The 20,475-nt window shown below is 37.4% G+C and overlaps 1 protein-coding gene across 1 annotated transcript in view; it reads left to right on the top strand.

Annotated features, from left to right (window-relative positions):
* LOC123839265 (glypican-5) overlaps positions 1 to 20,475 on the top strand; it is a 177,007-nt gene that overhangs the window by 32,723 nt on the left and 123,809 nt on the right. The window lies entirely within an intron of this gene.

Here is a 20,475-nt window from a genome sequence, read left to right as displayed (position 1 = left end):
TTTATTTTGAACAATCTGCAAAAAGAGAGATAGGGTGTTAAGCTTTCGGATTTACAAACATGCCTACTCCACATGAAGTTAGGTGGTTTAGTTACCACAAGAGCGGTAAGTTGATCTAAAATATCATTAACAACAACAACAAAAAGAAGTCATTAGCAAATTAAGCTTACCATGACAAACATATACTCCAATTAAATACATTTAAATAATAAAAACTGTTTATGTATTTCTGTGTGATCATATTTATTATAGTTAAAGCTTATTTCCTGATACAATAAATGATTATTTTGTAGTTTATATCTGAGTATCTCATAGAGATTCTTAGATTTTGCAGAAAAAAATTATTAACTACAGGAACATAATTAAATTTAAATATAATATTTGGCTGACATGGCTGGTGTTCTTTGTTCATTATGTTCTTTGGATATTAGAACATATTTTCTAAATTTACCTTTCTTGCCTTTCTTGAGAGCACTCATAGTATGCCTGGAACTTTGAGTTCTTTTAGTCTTCATGTCACTGAAAATTCCTCCACTTAGATCTATTAATTAAATTATACTTTGACTTTTGCTTTCTCCTCTCACTTTGTTCAAGCTGGAATTGAACTTTCTGTGTATTAACCATTTTTCTACAAGGGCTAATGAGAATCCCATGGTGATTAATGAAAGATTTAGTATATTATATAAAAAGGTGATATATTGCATTACATTATATCATCTCATTCTAGTGCTACAAGAACCTTAGTGTTAGCTTGTCCCACTCCTCTCAGCTGTTTGGTCTGGAGTTTGTATAACAGGAAATGCTGTTGGGGAAATCAGTGATTTGGGAAAACTTTATTTATTTATTTATTTATTTATTTAATTTTTTTTTTAAGATTTTTATTTATTTATTTGACAGAGAGAGAGCACAAGTAGGCAGAGCAGCAGATAGAGGGAGAAGGAGAAGCAGGCTCCCCACTGATCAGGGAGCCCGATGCGGGGCTCGATCCCCGGACGCTGGGATCATGACCTGAGCCGAAGGCAGATGCTTAACGACTGAGCCACCCATGCGACCCTGGGAAAACTTTATTTAGAGGAATCGTATTTTCAACTCAAAGAATATATTTTCTTCTATATCGTGTATTTCTTAAGACCTTATTCATGGTTTAGGAATAAAAAAAAAAAAGCTCATCTTTAGCAAGAATCCTCTGTACAAAGTATCCACATTTCTGATAAAGCAATGAGGGATTCTCATGACTCTCATTTGCTTCCAGCTTATTCTCCCCTTTGCTGTACCACCCAGCCTCCTGTCGGCCACTTCCAAGTGCACTGTTGGACTCCACTCTCCTGAGAACAGCTTACACTTTGCCTTAATCTTCTCTCAGACAACCCTTCTACCTCATCACCTTAACTGTCATTTTCCTATCCTTGAGAATATTTCTTCAGGTCCATCCCAATCTCATGGCTCCACTACCCACTTCCACTCCTCTTGGCTCACCTGCTGGCAGACAAGCCTCACACACTGGCTCTCTAGCGCCATCTCCGGGTGACTTTCAAAATGAACATTTTTCAGCCCTGATTATTTTCTGGCAGTTAGCCAAGGTTTTGCAAGCATTATCTCATTTAATTCTCCCAAAACTTGACTCCCTCATGCTCCAAAGCACGCTGATTGGGCGGTGTCTATTTTCTATTTGATCTTGAGAAAACTCTCTTGTATGCTTGACTTTTCAAAAAAAAACTATATTATTTGAATTGTATTTTTATTTGTGGCTCAGCCAATTCTTGACATAAGCATACAACAGGACATTTTTCCCTTCAGTGCAAAGTCAGTGCTAAAACCTAAATATCCATCACAACTGGTTAATTATGGTGCCTTCACCATGGAATATTATGCGTTTGTCAAAAACTGTGCATATTTTTATCTGCTAATGTGGAATAATTTCAAATAATTATTAAATTAAAAATAGTTAAAGCTAAGATATTACATATTTTACCAGCAGATCTGAATAAATAAGAAAAAGCAATATTGGCTCTGCATAGAATATTTTTGGACAGTTACATGGAAACTGCTAATATACTTAAGAAGTACTGGGTTTTTTTTTATTTGCATTGTATTTATGTTTAAGGAGAACAGATGTTGCAGTGATGTTAGAATTATGGGATGTTATTGTTTTCTTCTTTTTATAATGCTTTTTTTGAAGTGAAAGTGCTATTTTTACATAGAATTTCGAGCTAACCTGGATTTTCGTAGTAATTTTGTGATATAGTTTTATCAAAGCAGTAACAGATATGGGTAAATACTGAACTAGTGAGTTTGTGTAAGAAGTCTTCAACATAAAGTCAAGTCCTGATGAATGTTGCAATCTTGAATTATTAGCTACTTTCTCCTAAAGAAAAAAGGAAGCATAGCGGTGATCACTGTGTAAAAGCACTATGATCCTCAAATAAAACATTCATTTCAGAGATCTGCACTTAGTTGAGATAAATAATGCCATCACATTGTTAAGAAATGAGTATCAAGTGAATGTATACTACATTTGGGGATGATAGTAGTTTTTCTTTTCTTATGGTGGATTGTAATACTCATCAGATTCATCCTAGAGAAATTATGCCACATCAACAGGATAAATTCGTGGCCAAGACTGAGTCTATCATTCACTGTAAGAGCAAAGTGATTATTTTGGCAAGACTTCTTCTCCGGAAGGCATTTTTTAGGAGATGATTGATAAGATTACTTATGTGCACAGACGTGCTGTCTCAAAGAATAGGAAAGCCATACTGATTGTTTCAATATTATGACAGTCCTATAAAATTGGGTGAAATTACCTTTGTGCTCATCAAAAGAGGTAGAATTCCTTTGTGATTATAGCTGAAAATATCTCAGGTATCTGTAGTATATAAGGAGTGTTTAATTTGTGAAACAAAAAATCTACTTTAATTCAAATGATTTCGAAGACAGCATGCATTTCGAAGACTCTGCGGCCACATTGGGATCAACAGTTCAAAGAATTTCTGGTTTAAGATGAAAATGTATTACCGAATTCCATGCAGTCTCTATCTCTCAAAGTCCCTTTTATCTGCCCCTCCTGTCACTTCATCATGAAACAAAATTGTTCTCCGAAAGGCATGTTGTGTCAGTCTTTCTGTTCTCAGAGCTCTGTTCTCAGTTCTCTGTGATTACAAATTGATTGTTTGATGGTTTGCACTTCGTCTTTCCGAGTATTGACGTGCAGGTGACAGCTAATTACCAGGGCTTCCTTTTCCTTTCTAATTAATAGACGGTTAATTCAGTTACTCTCCCTCAGTCTCCGGGAATTTATGACCTGCACAGCAACTCTCAGACTAGCCAGTAGCTGTGAGGTGTCCTCCACATGATTTCTACTTCGTCTTGAGTTATTGTTCCTTAATGCTTCTTTCATAATTCAGTGTTTTCCTTTCAGACTCTTATGATAAGAAGCCCCTTCCAACAGAATATAATTGAATTTTTAAAAATCAGATAAAAATATAAAACCTTAGAAGTCTCTGAGTCTTTATACTTCTCTATTATCAGATTTCCAGACAATGATATTTTTCCTGGAGGTATATGTGTGTGTGTATATATCTATCCAAATAGACCTGTGTATTTATTTTGTATTTATCTGAATGTATCTGTGTGTGTGTATATATATATATGTATATATACATATATAGATAGATATCCGAATATATCTGTGTATTTATTTTGTGATACAAAGCTGCTGGCTGATCCTTGTATGCACCTCCTTGGTTCATACATTTCTTTAAAAACTTAAAAATTTTTTTTCATTTTTAATTGAAGTATAAATATAATATCTTGTAACCTCATTTTTTCCCCCTTTACATTATCTGCCTGAAAAGCTACTCATCTTCAATCTGTCTTCTTCCTGACCTTGCTGCATTCAACTATATTTTATTTATCTGTTTTTTTTTAAAAAAACACCTGGCCTAGTTTCCAAATGTTGAGGACTACAAAGCAATCAGTTCTCAGGATTGTTCTGATTTTCGTTAATGTAACAACTAGTTGCTTTTCCTGTGTTGCTTGTGCAAAGGCAGTATGTTCTTCGTGACTTAAACAACAATCTATTTTGTATTTCTTTTTTTTCCCCCCTTGAAATTTCGATCTATTCAATCAGGTTTCTAATATTGTTGAAGTAGACCTTCATTATAATTATCATTATTATCATACCTATGGCCCATCTGATGTGGTTCAGGATTCAAAGAGACTTAAGAGACGTTAGGAGACGTCCCACTCTGACCCCATCACAGCAGTCCACCGTGGGCTCTGAGTTTCCCACTATTAATGGAATGATTTTCAACTACATCATTTTCTCCATGCAGCTGTACATACAGCTTTGCCAAACTCCCACTTAAATCTGGAGTCCTCATGAAACAAGTCCCCTCATTTGTGTTTGTTCGTAACCTCTAACTCCACCGTGACTCCTCTCATACTTTTTGCATTTATATGTCATAGATCTTCTCTCTTCTTATCTACTGCAATTTCTTTCATAACAGAACTCTTGTATTACCTGACAGGTTAAGAATGATTAGTATCATTGAACACCTATCAGTAATTTTTTAAAGATAAGAGGACTCTGAGGAACAGGAAATTTTACAAGTGTTATTGAGAACTGAGAGATTTGGGGGTTGGGGAGGTGGCATGGTGATAAGACTCTGGTGGGTAATATGTGGGTTTAAAACTGAGTGCTGAAAGATGAGAAGAAATAAGATGAGTCGTAAGAGTTTCTGCCTATGGCTGACTCTAGATGTTGATTGGTTTGTTTTCTGACTTAAATTAAAATCATGCCTGTCTCATTGTGTGCATTTCCGTAGTTATTTTTGGGAAACCAGAGTCTAAAGAACTCTAAGAAGTTCATGTGTTCTGGGTTAGAGACATACTAGGTGTGATTGTCTTTATCACAGATGAGGCATCTGGGTTGGGGTGGATAAAAGTGCCAAGGCAAGCCTGAGTTTATAATCCTCAGTAAGGGACAATCTGAAATACTTTTGCTCTTTTGTGAAAAAAATAAAAAAAGTATGGTTTTAGATATAAGCGACTGTCCAGTTCATCCCAGGGCAGAATACACACTTCAGGTCCAACAGGACAAATGCAGGAATGGCTGGTGTGTTGGCTTTGCAGACTTCCTGGTTGTGTACGATCTCTCTCTGCCTTACTCTAGTACACTCGCTTGGCAAATAATTTTTCTTTGAATGGTGCCTGAAGTAGTTTGGTTCTGTAGAAAATGATGTAGACAGTAGCAAGAGGATGCACTTTGTATCAACTTCGCTCCAAGTCCCAACATTCCTAACTAGTGTTAAAACCTAAGAAAATATACATTTTTCTCAGGTCAGTATGCACATTTTGGTCTTTTCTAAAAATGCTCCATTAATTTGGTAATAATTGCATGTTACCCCATCTTCTGAACTGAGATGTTTCTTGTGAATCCCTCTTCACTGGCTTCCTGGCTTAGTAGTCTCATGTCTCCTGTTAAGCGTGTAATTATTATATTCAGGAAGTTGGACTCAGAAAGGTGAGAGTGGGAACTGCTTCATTAAACCCACTCAGAAGGCTCCTTTCTACCGTGTCACTAGAATGAAGTCATGGCCAATTCTCAAAAGCCTTTGGTCACAATTAGTGTCTAAAGGTCTTTTTATTGTCATTGGTCCCATAACCAGTGTAAATTTAGTAATTAATTCAGTCCCATAAAAAGTCTAAATTCTGTAACAAAAAGGTCTAGTCCAACTTAATAATCAAAACTCCAAGTGGTCATTTCTCCCCATTCCTCAGTCGGGTACTGAGTCAGTCTAGGAGGTGCCTGTGGTGGGCAGTGGAAAACCTCGTATTCTCCTCGTCCACATACTGACCTCATGTTCTCCTTGACCTCCAGGCAATATTTCCAACTCCCCCATGTTAGGAGCTTGAGGGATGATGGGACAGAAGTGAGAGAGAAGAGGATGCTCCTTTTGACTGATAATTTTGTATTTCTCATTACTGAGTCCTAGCTTGGCAGGTGTGAAGAGCTGATCTAAGGCTCTGTGGGCTCAAGACAATGCCTCCTCCCTATTTTTCTTCCTCTGATGGTAAACCTCTGGCTTCTTGCTGCTGAGATCTTCTGGTGGGGTCTTTTTCTCCAGCACGATCTTCTCTAGACCATAGAAACACTGCTTCTCTCTCTAGCTTCTGGAGGGGGTATAGCCTATGCCCTGTGTAGCTGTGTCTTGTTACTCTGCTGCTAGGTGGGGACCTTCCTCCACAGGGCTGCCGTTCTTAGGCATGGATCTACTACCAGTCCTTTTAATCTTTGCAAACTCCAAGGATCCCTAAAGCCTCTTTCACTTAGGATGAATGAATGGGAGGATGCCACAACTGTCCAACAAGTTTCTTCAAAGAAATTCTCTCCTTCGGCCTCTTCAACCTCAATCCTTTTATACAATTAAGGTGGATATGAAGATGAACTGAAAACAGGTTTTAGTCATCTGCTTTTCTTATCTAACACCTGAGTTTGGGATCCCATCTATTGTCTTGTTCTTGGTTGAAATGGAAACAGAAAGAGGGCTATTTTAGCATCCTTTTGCATGCATTTGGAACTGGTGTGTAGGAGACAGAAAACTAGATTCTATGTTCAAAACACTGCAATAGCCCTCGAATGATATGCAAACGTAAAACATTGTCCCCACCTCTGAGGGGCTTAGAATCTTAAAACAGGTAGAGAACATGTTCATACTCTGTACACAGGGGCACAGATACTGTGAAGTAAGGGACACCAAAAAATCCCACAGGCTTTCAAATAAGGGGTGGAAATCTCATTTGATCGAGGGGATTCAAAAAGTATTTAATAAAAGAGGTAATATGTGATAGGGGTCTCCATTCATTTTTTTTTCCATTCACTCATTTAAAATAACTTCTCTAAAATATTTATGGATGAGATTAGATGATGTCTAGGATCTGCTTTTAAAATAATTCAGTGAATGGGGAGAAGAGGGTCATGCTATATATAAAACAAGGTTTTCGGTGTGTGGATAATCATGGGAGCTGTATTATGGGTACAGGGCTGCTTATTCTCTGTATTCGTAGATGTTTGAAAATTCTATAATAAAAGATAGAGGTACAAAAATGAGAAGACATGAAAAATTACATTGTCAAGTAGCTACTCTCACATTGTTCTAGACACGAGGGACACAATGATAGACAAGACAGACATGAGCCATCTCTCATCAGATTAGGATATAGAGACATGAACATGGAACAAATAATTACAAGTGTGAATAGTTTGCAGACTCTTCAAGGTTGGATGGAATTTTAATCAGCCAACTTGGTAGCAAGAAAGAGTGGGGAGCAAATGCAGTCTCGAAAGAAATGCCGCAAGTTTGGTGGCCTGTTAATTGCATTATTTCCATTTGTGGGTAACCTTTCAGATTATCTTTTCCCCTCAGCACGCTTTCATTTGAGCTTCGTGGGTGTGTCCTATTTAGTATTAAGCCTTCCTTTTGTTCATTATACGAGCCATTCATTCAGAAAGCCCTTAAAGCCCAGAGGTTACAAATGTTAGGCTCAGGAGGCAGGCTACCAAGGTTCTCAGTAAAGATTAGCCACTTACTAGTAAAGTGAATTCAGGCACATTCATTAATCACTAATTGTATCAGTTATGCTATTTTTTAAAATGTGGCTGACAATAATACCTGTCTCGTATTTGAGAATAAAATGTTATTCACAGACACAATTTAGAGTCCTAGCTATCACATAGTAAACATTCAACAAATGTTAAATCTTCTTATTCAACACTGTATACTCATTTACTTCAGTAGATATGAAACCCTATTGGATTGAACTTCTCTCTTCATTAAATGAGTTCTACCATGGATCAGAAGACTTTCATTTGGAAAACAAAGATCTGTATGGGGGTTAGTTTTTAAGTCGGTAAAAATTAATATTAGGGATCTTGGTTTGGGAGTAGGAGATAGTCCCTTATTAATATTTTCATGATATTATTTAATATTTTAAATGATAATTTCATCGAGGTTGTAAATGAAGAATAGATATCTTGATAGGAAGTTAATCAAATACTCTAACTGTAGAGAATTATTGTCTGAGCTGTACCCACGCAACATATGAGTTTTCTTAAGAGATCACTAAAGGTTCAGGTACAAAGAAAAAGCACTATAAAGATAAAATAAAAATAGGTTGCTCCTAAGCAGTAGTTCGGGAATATTCAATCACTGGCTGTAGCATCTTAGGGTTGATCGTTAATGAACTACCAGTTGACTGGAAATCAGTCTCCGAACCCATACTAAATTTCAGTATGTCACACACCAGATTGTTTTGGTGACATGACCGTTTCAAGGTTGCTCCCCTTCTGGCCATTCCTTTCCATCCACTGAATTCCCAAAGGAAATACATAATGTGAAGAGAATCCTTGCAACAAAATGAGTTTGAACATCCGCCATCACCGTGTCTCCACCGGGTTTCTTGCCAGACCTACGCAGTACACACAAACTATTTTTAACTTGTTAACTGGTTTCCATCAGGGATTGTGGGTAGAGGAAGATTGAAAAAAAAAAAAAAAGAGAGCAAGATAAAAGTTTACTGAACTGGAAACCTAAAGGACATTTTCCCATCTGTTTGGCACAGAAGTTGTTATCTCTTTGGGGTTACGGATTTCATCACAGTTCCGTAGACGTGTGACTTCCAGATTGTGTTAGTGCAAAACAACAGCCGTCCAAAAGACCTCCAGAATGCCTATACCTATTTTAGCCAGAGCAGTTCCTTATTTATCCTTCATTTTCATATTGAGCTTACATGCGAGAAGCTCTTCCCTGTTCAGTAAAATAGGTGTAAGTTTGCTGAACTATAAAGCAGACACATAGTTTTTCTTAGTCTAGTCCTGTATTTCTACAGCAGAGCATATAAATTCATCAGCGAATGATTTATTATATTTTAAAATAAAATGCCAGGAGAGAGATGAAAGAGAACAGCTATTTATTCATAATACTTTCCTCTTCAAATAGACTCCAGTGTAGTCTCATCAATTTTATTAGAACATCTCATCAGTTATCAGTACATTTTATTGCCCAACCAACAAAATCCTTATTTTCTGATGCATTCTTCAAGGCAAATATATAAGCTTTTTTCGATAACGTTGAAATGGGTTTCCAAAATCTGATTTGCACCTACTTGCATATTAATGAATGTAGCATTTGAAGGATATTGACCTTTATGTTTTGACGTGCTTGATTAATTATTTATTTCGTTGTTCTGAAGAGTTCATTTCTCATAACTATACTCAAATCAGGAAATGTTTTAAGATTTTTGTTGTTGTTTTGTTTTCGTGGGGAAATAGATGAATGCAAATTTTTTTGAGTATTTGTTTGTATAAACTACTTACAAAGTTCTGTCTAATCAGTTTTATATGTAATGGAAGTCACAATGAGTTCAAGATATGAATCTTTTAGATACTGAAAAAGAAATTCAAGAGTCTTACAATAATGAAGGAAATGAATCCCAAGTTTGGAAAGTAGCTTAAGTCAGTGGACCCCAAACGTTACAAAACTCTGAAGAATGGCTGGGAGAAGGGGAAATGCAATAAGAAAATTTTGCACTTTATACACTTCAAGGTAGTGCTTACATTTTTGAATAACATGCCCATGTTATTATAATCAGAAAAATGGAATTTCCATCTCAAGAAATACAGTATAATTTTTGAATTTCCTCTATCAGTGTCAGCCAATCTTTAACCTAAACTGGTAAATTGCTACACATTTCTTCCCCCATTCTGTATAGTTCTGACAGCAAGAAAGCCTTTCTTTCCTTTCAATTAAAGATTCTTTGCTGTCAGTAAGGTAACACATGTCAGTAATACATGATGTGTGATGATGTAAACATATTCAATAAACTTTATGTGAATTAAATATGAAATGACAATTATGTATTAGATGAAGTATTGGTCCCTTCTTGGATTATTAGATGAAGTCTAGGCACTTTTAGGTATACTGGATCATTAAATCAACAGCATTTTGGATAATATATTTAAATTATTTTGTATCAAGCAAAATTAATATCTTCTTTTAGCTAGCATGGGATATTTAAATATGAGGAGTAATGCAAAGCAGTGAAAAATGTTTGGTGCTGTTGGTTCAGAAATGAGTCACTGCCATTTGATTTGAAGTCACACTTCTCAGTTGGGATACATGGTTCTTCAGAGGTAAGAAGTGAGGCCCTGCTGGGCAGAAGCCACAGCGTCAATGAAATCTGCAGTGAGTGAGCTTTTTATGAGATGGGCACAGAGTAACATATTAGGTGTATTAGTTAGGGTTCTCCAGAGAAATAGAACAAATGGTATCAATAGTATCTATCTATGTATCTATGTATCTATCTTCTATCATCTGTATAGAGAAAGAAAATGTTAAGGAATTGGCTTGTGTGGTCATGGAGGCTGGCAAGTCTTAGATCTGGAGGGCAGGCCAACTGGCTGGAGTTTCCGACAGAAGTTGATATCTTAGTCTTGTGGCCAAAAACTATCTGGAAGTAGAATTTCTTCCTCTTCTGGAGACTTCAGTTTTTCTTGTAAGGTCTTCAACTGATTGGACAGGGCCCACCCACACCATGGAGGTAATCTGCACTACTTAAAGTCTATTTTAAATGTTAATTACACCTGGAGGAACCTGGGTGGCTCAGTTGGTTAAGCATCCAACTTTTGATTTCAGCACAGATCATGATCTCAGGGTCATGAGATTGAGCTTGGCGTCAGGCTCTGCGCTGGGTGTGGAGCCTGCTTGGGATTCTCTCTCTCTCTCTCCCCCTGCCCCCCCGCTTGCTCACTCTCTCTCTCTCTCTCAAAATAAATAAATTAATTAAATAATTAAATAAATATTAATCACGTCTAAAAAATACCTTCACAGCAGCATCTAAACTAGTGTTTGAGGAAACTATTGGCTACCATAATCTAGCCAAGTTAACACATAAAATGAACCATCACAAGTAATATTCTAGGTGATGAATGAGAGGGCAAGTTAGTGCTGTTTTGGAGCTGATGTTCTAGGGATGGGTGTGGAGGAGACTGTGTTCCTTTAAGTCTCCAGAGAAAACTCTGGTGGAATCATATTTAAGCTGAAAATGTGGGAAGATGATGTTTTTCCAAGTAGAGAGAATATCATGTCTCATGTGTCTGAGGAACAGAAGGAAAACCAGCATGCTTGGAACAGAGAGATATGAAAGGTATGGGGGGATTGTCTATCATGAGATTGCAGATGGGGCAAGTGTTTGATCACAGAGGTCAGGGAAGAAGTTTGGATCTTATTCTAGGTGCTTTGAGAAGTCGTTGCAGCTATCAAGACAAGACTGATATAATACGGATGCTTCATGGAGAGAATTTTGAATATAAAGTTGAGAGAAAAACCAACACAATCATACTGGTTCATATTGGCCAATCTGTGCGTGGTATGTGTGAGAGAGGAAAAATGAAACAGAGAAAGAAATAGCACATGCACCTCTAAAGAATAAAAAGTTATCCATAGTGAATGAAAATCTTTCATATTTGTGTTATCTGGGAAACATAAGTCTTGTTTGCAGAGCAACGCCTACCACAAGGAAACTATGAGTATATAACCACACCGAGGATAAAACAGGCACAACATATATCACAGAGGGACTCCTGCTACCCTCTCCAATGAAGTCCTCCTCAAATGAATGAGAAAAACACTACAAATCTAATAGAAGAGTGGACAAAGTACATGAATAGATAGATCATAGAAACTTATCAGGGGCTCTTAAACATATGAAAAATTACCCTCAATCATACAAATTAAAGAATTTCCAACACAAATTACATAAAAGCAAATTAAATTTAAATTTTTTTCACTTATGCTAATAAAAATAATTAAATTTGATAATTCACTGTGAATGACCAAGGTGTGGAGAAAAAAGATATTTCAATCCCCCAATAGGAAGGGCAATTATTTCTACATCTTTGAAGGGCAATTGGACAACATCTGTCAATATTTCAAATGCACATGACCTTTGAATCAGCTGTTTAACATTTAGGAATTTATCCTCAAATTTACTAATATATGTAAACAAAAGAGCATGCATTGCACATAGTTTATGGAGGCATAAGGTATGAATAACCAAAATGCCTGTTAATAGGGAAATAATTAACGGGCATGGTATATTCAAAAACAGAATATAAGGTAGATTTTTAAAAAGAAAGAGGTAGCCATACAAGTAGTGATATGGAAATAGCTAGAGAAGAAGAGGATTGGAGGATATGTATAGGAAGAAAAAATGATTGCTTATATTTCCATGTGCTTTTATAATTTAGTTACCATGTGCTTTCAGTCCTGTTCCCAAAAAACCAATTAAAAATAAAATTATCCATGTAAATGTTAAAGGAAAATTATGTCTTTCTGAAATACAGAAAGATGTCTTGCTTAAGAACAATATCTTGAAAAGCCCATGGATCAAATAAAATAAAAGCCCATGGATCAAATAAAATAAAAGTATAAGCCCATGGATCAAATAAATAAAATAAATAAATCAATCAAATAAATCAAATAAAATAAAAGTAAATTGGCCAATAAAATAAAAGCAAATAAAAGTTTCCTAAATATTTTTTCAGTGTAAAGTTTAGAATTATTTGAGAAACAAATTGCACGAAACAGAGAGAAAATTCTAACTTGTGCACTGAAGGTCCAACCAGTGGTTTAGAGATTAAAAAGTGTTGGGGGCAGACTAGGACTGCCCGAACACTGCTCTCCCGACTAACTGAATAGACCCCAAACCCAATCTGGTTCTCACTCTCATGCCCCAGAGAAGGCGGTGTCCTACGGACTGAATGTGCCCCCCCCCCCAATTCATATGTTGAAACCTAACCTCCAATGTGATGGTATTAGCAGTAGGGCTTTTGGGAGGTGATGTGGCTCTGCCCTCAAGAGTGGGATTAGTGCTTTGATAAAAGAGACCCCAAAGAGATCCCTCCCCCCTCCCCCCATGTGAGGACAGAGTGAAAAGGTGACCATCTATGAACCAGGACTTGACCTCTCAGCAGACACTGCGTTTGCTGGCACCTTGATCTTGGATTTCCCAGCCAACAGAGTTGTGAGAAATAAATGTGTGTTATTGGTAAGTCCCCCAATCAATACTATTTCTGTTATGCAGCCCTACAGGAGTAAGATAGGTTGGATGGAGATAAGGAGAGAACTTGGTGATTGGAAGTGAGGGCTTTTCTTGCCTCTTTGGTGATTTTATTATAGTTCCTGCAGTATCATACCAGAGCAAATCAGTCGATCAAGTGGATGGTTTATTGTATTTTATTTTATTTTTTTATTTTTATTTATTTTTTTAAAGATTTTATTTATTTATTTGAGAGAGAGAGCACATGAGAGGGGGGAGGGTCAGAGGGAGAAGCAGGCTCCCTGCTGAGCAGGGAGCCCCATGCGGGACTCAATCCTGGGACTCCAGGATCATGACCTGAGCCGAAGGCAGTTGCTTAACCAACTGAGCCACCCAGGCGCCCAGTTTATTATATTTTAAAGTAAAATGGAAGAGAGATGTGGCATAATATTCACACTGGAAGTTCATATAGAGGCAACATGTGAGTGGTACGATAAAAAAATTAAGTTAATCCCAGATATGGAAAAGGCATGGGATGATGTTTGGCAATTGGATAGAATTACAAATTTTTATCTAAGTTTCTTTATACAAAACCATACATTCAGAAATGCTATTTTCCAATACATCATTGACTGTACATTTGCTTTTATTTTCTGAAATTTATATATTGGTTTGCCTTCTTATTTTTTCCGAGCACTTTATTTTCCCCTAAAAAAGTGGTTTTCTTATTTCATCTAATTAATTACTCCAGAAAAAAGTTGTTTTTTTTCTTCATGTCAGCTAACTCATTAGTAAGGAAGAAAGATGTTTATTTAAGAGACATTCTAATTATATTACATGAAGACTTCACCTTGAAGAAGATGTGGGTAAGTAGAGTTAAAAAGAAATGCAATGTGACATTCCCTGAAGGAAACAATGGACAAACTTACGTTGTTTATATATATATATTATGTTCTGAATATGTAGTGAATTTAGTTCCCCAATTTTTAGGCCCCCCCCGACCTTCATTGAATCGGTAACCCTGGGTTGGGGCCAGGAATCTGAGCTCTCCAGATGATTCTGATGACCAGTCAAGTGTGAGAACTTTTGCCTTAGGGCATCATAATATTTTTTAATAATTATCATTTTTTCTATGATTTTAGACTTTTCAAATAGGGAAGAACCCATTTCCCTCCTAAGGAAGTTTAGATTTCATGATGTGATAAATCTTTAAAAAAAAAAAAGAAATGATGTGATCCTTGTTGGATAAAGATTTTAGAGCAGACTTGATATCTGATAGAATTCCATTTTGATATACAGAGCACCTTCTACATAATGAATTTTGCATATCAGATGGCTGAAACCTTTACACAGCCAGAATTTTAAGTATTGCATATTCTGGAAGAAAAGCATTGATCGAGTCCTTCTGACATATTTAGTATCACTGATGGAAATTAATTATTTAAGCCACATTTGGATCTGTAGCAGTGCTCAGGAGGTAAGGTGTTTGAAAATCACTGCTCTTTCATGCAAATATACAAAATACAATATATAGAGTTTTGCATAATAATGGGCATTTTGGGATTTCTAAATACTGACCATAAAAGACTGCTGAGTAACTGCAAATAAATATAAGGTTGATATCAATCATACTTGTTCTTAGTATCATATCTCCAGAAAACAAAGTCTGGAAGGGAAACTCATGAGTTATTGATGATAGTATTATTTAATTAAAAAAAAATGTTAGGAATAAAACAGATCATCTGCACAAAGGTTGAATATATATATACAGTTTTTAGTGTATGTATTTTGATGACGATCTCTGTTTGGAACATGAGGTTTTCAATATCATCTGGTTCTACAATTTTTAAATATTCTCTGGCCGGAAGTTCCATGCCTGGCCAGAGATTACACTATCTCTAGGTTGTAAAAGCTTCAGGACTGGGCAGCTAATTAGGAATTTATTCGTGCAAGATGCAAGTCAGCTTCTCTTTGGGACTCTATCCAAATAGACATCGCAAGCAAGCCTCAAGAGACATACACAAACCTGATCCATTAGTGCGTCTATCGGCATAATTTATCATGCTTTTTAATGTGTGTCTTTTGGGAACTATTCACCAACAAACTTTATTATTATTTTTATTATTTACTTATCTTTAAAAAAATTTTAATGCCGTTCTTGGGAAAACACATGGTTGTTTTGGGATACCTAATTAGCAGTTTCCTGTTCATTTTACTTGCAAATGTATTGCTTTCCTCTCTAGAAGTTTTGTAACAGCCCAGATGACAAACTGTTTCAGCTTCATAAAGATTTCACCAACTAAACAAACTGTTTAGCTTTAATTTGAAAGAAACTCAACAGCAGCTTATGGGTGGTACAGTATGGAGAGAAATCCCCCCTGTCCAGAGGGTTCTCAAAGGATGTAGAAGTCAAGCATCTTTCTGTCTCTTGTTTATCTTGATGAGGCAGGTGATTTCTAACTGCATGCAAATGAGTATAAGTAACTTGACATCTTGAACAGCGTAAGCTGCTTGAAAAGAAATTCCCTATTTAAAAATTTCTCTTATGGGATTTTGGTTTTCTCTCTGCTGAATCTTGTTTGACAAATACTTATGTGGTGCCTACTATGTGGGAGGCTCTGTTGAAAGATGTTTAACAAATATTTATGTGGTGTCTACAGTGTGCCCATTAAAAATGCATAGCAATAAGGGAAAAATGAAGGGGGGAATCTGAGGGAGAGATGAACCAGGAGAGACTACGGACTCTGAGAAACAAACTGAGGGTTTTAGAGGGGAGGGGGTTGGGGGATGGGTTAGCCCGGTGATGGGTATTAAGGAGGGCACGTACTGCATGGGGCACTGGGTGTTATACGCAAACAATGACTCATGGAACACTACATCAAAAACTAATGATGTATTGTATGGTGACTAACATAACATAATAAAAAAATTAAAATTAAAAATAAATAAAAAATAAAAATAAAAAATAAAATAAAGTAAAAGCAACCCCCCCCAAAAAAAATGCATAGCAGTGATCCTTGCCTTCTCCTGAATGACGGCACCTGGGGTAGCCTTGGTGGGTGCTGAGAGAGTGAAGCGCGGGGTGCTTTGGGAGTGTACTGACCGAAGCGCCCGGAAGTCAGGCAGTAAGGGACTGGAGGATTCTGCTGGTTCCTTCATACCCCACCCTCCTCTTGACCTGCAGCACACCCGTTCCTCTACTCCTGGAAGTGTTGGTCAACAACAACTCATATCTGGCACCTTCTCCACAGAATTGCCATCTGGCTCCTAGTCCAGGCACTGCTCCTCAAACCCCCTCCCCAGGCCCCAGTCTTGAGGTAATGACTGAGGCCACAGAGCAGCAACATCATTGCCTCCAGGTGAAATCAACTTCCTGCTGCAGTTTGTGCTTCAGTGCTTCCTGGTGGGATCAGAGGAAGTTGAACCCCCCCCTCCACGAAGACCCCATTCTTGCTGAGCTTTTTATCTTGGCTCTACCCTGCATCGCTCCCTCTTCTCTACCTGACAGCACCATCTCCAATAAATCTCTTGAACCTGCTCCTGAGGAACCTGATTTAACAGAGTGATTTTCACAGAGACCTGCAGGGTAAGTAGGAACCGCTAGAATAAAAGGGTAAGAGAAGAGAATTTCATGCAGAGAATTCCCCCCTGACTCTGAAGGCACAGGGGGAAAAGGAGTTCTAGCTAAAGAGCAGAGCGATGAGTATGGGACAAGCATTAAAGGGTGGGAAGGAGATGGGAGAAAGGAGTTTTGGTAATGAGAGATAAAGCAGAAGAGTTCATCTTTGTAAGCCAAACCACATCAATACCTAATTAATGCCCAAAACTGAAAAATCCAGATTATCACCTCTATTTTAGTCTACATAAAACATGTGATGTTTGAAATAATTTATTGGAGATATTTTAAAATAGTATTCTAAGATGTATTCCTTTGACTCTACTGCAGGAAAAAAGGGCTGCTATCATTAGCTACACCCCAACTCCATGTCCAACCCCCATCCCAGCCCACAATTATAAGGATGTATGTAGCAAGCAGACAGTGGGCAGTGTTTCCATCCTGCCGAAATTCTCACTCATTCTCCTTTCCAAAGGAAGTTCTTCAAAATGCAGTACAAACAAACTGAGGGTTACTGAAGGGAGGAGGTTGGGGGGGTGGTGTGGCCGGGTGATGGGTATTGCGGAGGGCCCTGTTGGGATGAGCTCTGGGTGTTATACGCAACTAATGAATCATTGAACACTACATCAAAACCTAACGATGTACTGTATGTTGGCTAACTGAACATAATGAAAAACACAAAAAAGTTTTAGAAATGGGGTGAGAGCTGGAGGAAGATGAGTTTTAAAGTGGGATTAAACAAATTCCATGAAAAAAAAAAGTAACATTCAGAGGTTCCAAGGATTAGTATGTGGATGTTTTACAGGGTGTCATTATTCAGCCTACTCCAGGTCTTTCGTACAATCCAGTATATTACAAAATAGTTTATAAAACCTGGCCATTTACTTCTCTATGACTCTCAGAAAACAAAATAATAGTGAAACAAAGTATGTGAAGATTTTAAGTAAAGCATCATATGTTCCATAATTTCTTGGTGCCAGAGGGTAAAATAAAATGTCAGAAGAAAGTCCAGATTATAGGGGTGCCTGGGTGGCTCAGTCGTTCAGCGTCTGCCTTCGGCTCAGGTCATGATCCCAGAGTCCTGGGATTGAGCCCCGCATCAGGCTCCCTGCTCCGCTTCTCCCTCTCCCACTCCCTCTGCTTGTGTTCCCTTTCTCGCTGTGTCTCTCTCTGTCAAATAAATAAATAAATAAAAATCTTTTTTAAAGTCCAGATTATAATGATATGATGATATTCAATAAATTCAATATTTAATATTAAAAAATAAAATGCTGTATGAAGGACATGCTATAAATCTATAAAGCCTAATTTTCTTTAATTGCCCATTCTTTTTGTTTGAGTGTAGTTAACACACAATGTTACATTAGTATCAGGTGTCCAGCTTAGTGATTTGACAAGTTTATACACTGTGCTGTGTTTTCATCAAAAGTGTAGCTACCATCTGTCCCATTACATGGCTATGGCGGTTTCATTGACTGTATTCCTTACACTTTGTTTTTTATTCCCGTGACTTACTCATTCCACAACTGGAGGCCTGTATCTCCCTCTCCCTTTCACCCATTTTGCCCAACCCTCCACACCTCTCCCTATCTGTATTGATAGTTCTGATTCTGCTTTTTGTTTATTCATTTTTTTTTAGATTCCATTTATGAGTAGAATCATATGGTATTTGTCTTTCTCAGTCTGACTTATTTCAGTTAGCATAATACTCTCTGGGTCCATCCATCTTGTTTCAAATAGCACGATCTCATCCTTTTTCATGGCTGTATAATATTCCATTGCATATATGTCTCACATTTTCCTTATCCATTCATCTATGGGTGGACACTTTACAGCTGCTACCATGTCTTGGCTGTTATGTATAATGGTGCAATAAATACAGGAGTGCATGCGTCTTTTTGAGTTAGTGTTTTTGTTTTCCCTAAGTAAATACCCAATAGTGGAATTATTGGATCATATAGTATTTCTATTTTTAATTTACTGAGGACCCTCTATACTGTTTTCCATAGTGGTTGCACCAATTTACATTCCCACCAACCATGCACGAGGATTCCTTTCTCTCTACATACTCACCAACACTTGTTTCTTGTCTTCTTCATTTTAGCCATTCTGGCAGATGTGAGGTTATATCTCTGTGGTTTTGATTTGATGCAAATCAAAGATGCGTTGAGCATCTTTTCATGTATCTGCTGGCCATCTGTATGTCTTCTTTAAAAAAAAAAAAGGATAATTCAAGTCCTCTGCCCATTTTAAAATCAGATTGCTTGTTTTTTTTTGGTGTTGAGTTGTATGAGTTCTTTATACATTTTGTATATTAACCTTTTATGGGCTATATCATTTGCAAGTATCTTCTCCCATTCAGTAGGTTGCCTGTTTTTTTTTGTTGATGGTTTCCTTTGCTGCGGAAAAGCTTTTTATGTTGATGTAGTCCCAATAGTTTATCAGATGGAAAACATGTATTTAGTGTAACATTTTCCATAATAGATCTTATTGTAATCCAAGTTTTAAACATATTTATTTTGATACACTCTGTAACCTAGCAGTAACCTCTGAAGGTGAGTCTTCAAAAGCTTTGGGCTTCATTACTGTGTATATAACCTAGTATGGGTGTGTATTACAGTTCCAGTGAAACAAATTTTAAAAATCTATATAAAATATGAAGAAATTACTTCTACATTATCTCTTACTGCCAGGCATGGGACTAAATTAAGGGTTATTTTCTTAAACTGAACACTTCTTTAGCATTTGAGTTGTAAGTAATGTTACATTTCTCTTTGTTTGGACTTTAAATTGTCATAATGTGTAACTTTCCACAGACACACTGATCTGAAAATATATGCAGAGGTATAGTACTGAGTGGGAGTTTAGCTTGCACTGTGTTCCTCCTATAATTCTTGGATTGGTGTCTCCATTCTCCCAGCATTCCTATTGCACTTGGACCCTCATTCCCCCGCCAGATTTGTGTAAGAGACTCCTAATCCATCCACCTGCCACCTCACTTATGAATTCATAAATCAGCAATGCAATTCCTTGCCTATAACCCCCTTCACAGTGTGAATTTTCTCTGCACCTCTAGACTTACCTCTTTTTACTCTCTCCACCACATCTACAATCCTGGCATATCAAATACTCTCTCACATCAGTGCAGTTTGGGGCAAGCCTTTCATTCTTCCTGCAGTTTTCCCAACCCTTCACAATAAAGAGGCAATGCTTTGTTTTTATAAGGTTTGATTAACTGACCATTTTCTTCTCTGGGGTTCCTTATACTTGCTATACGCCCCTGTGAGAGCATTTGCCTGAGACATGCATTAATCACTTGCTTAGATGTTTACTTCTTTCACTAGACTGTTCCATGGGTGAGAGTCCCAGGCGTCATCTAAGTGAGATTCAGGAATGTCTGGCAAAGTGGAACTGGGAGCATGGGTGGCTAGGACTCTACTTACAGGAAGAATCATCTAGATCTAAGAAGGAACATTCACAGTGAACCCTGTGGATAGAGAAGTGGTTCAATTTCAGGGGCACCCTCGTGTCTGCCCCTCCAAAGTTATTTCCCAGCTTATTCCCCATTGGGTATGGAAGTGTGGAGTGAGGGACATTTCCACACACTACCTCAGACCACCAGACGGTTTTTGGACTGCTGAGCATTCATAGATCCATGATAGCACCTCAAAGATCAGGTGTGGACCCGAGGAAGCGGAGATGATATTTCCTGGCAGGGATCAGGATGCTGAGTACAGCAGTTGCTCTGGTACAGTGGTTTC

Source organism: Mirounga angustirostris, unplaced genomic scaffold (assembly GCF_029215605.1).
Source record: "Mirounga angustirostris isolate CCGP_5_RB_7025 unplaced genomic scaffold, mMirAng1.0.hap1 SCAF_3, whole genome shotgun sequence".
Lineage (NCBI taxonomy): Eukaryota > Metazoa > Chordata > Mammalia > Carnivora > Phocidae > Mirounga > Mirounga angustirostris.
The sequence above is the reverse complement of the archived record's forward strand: the minus strand, read 5'-3'. Positions and strand labels throughout refer to the sequence as shown.